This window comes from Brassica oleracea, chromosome C4 (genome assembly GCF_000695525.1).
Source record: "Brassica oleracea var. oleracea cultivar TO1000 chromosome C4, BOL, whole genome shotgun sequence".
Taxonomy (NCBI): domain Eukaryota; kingdom Viridiplantae; phylum Streptophyta; class Magnoliopsida; order Brassicales; family Brassicaceae; genus Brassica; species Brassica oleracea.
The window spans coordinates 45,553,459-45,553,873 of record NC_027751.1 but is presented as its reverse complement, the minus strand read 5'-3'; positions in this window follow the sequence as shown (position 1 = coordinate 45,553,873).

Here is a 415-nt window from a genome sequence, read left to right as displayed (position 1 = left end):
TTAATTATATTGTTCCCGTAATAGTCATTGACCCAATCCTAATCGTGAGACTACATTTAATTAAGAAATCGCATTGCCAAGTGATGATGTCTTCAACCAAATCCTAAACGCTTGAGTGTCAACCGGTAAATACCCAACAGTCAAACCGTACAATTCAAGGGTCATCTATGAACAAACCATCGACCTACAAAACGTTAAGATCATTACTATATGACATTTTGTGTGGTTTGAGTTCTTGCATTTTGTTTGGCGCATGGCATAGAGAGAGAAATGGACCCTACACATAGTTAATTATTCATTTATGAATGATAGTTTAGGACCTTTAGGTAAATCATCGTTCTCCATATAAATCTTTTCTAAACAAATTCCTCAAGTAGGTGCCACCATTTGTTGTCCCTGGCAATCTTCCGATCTA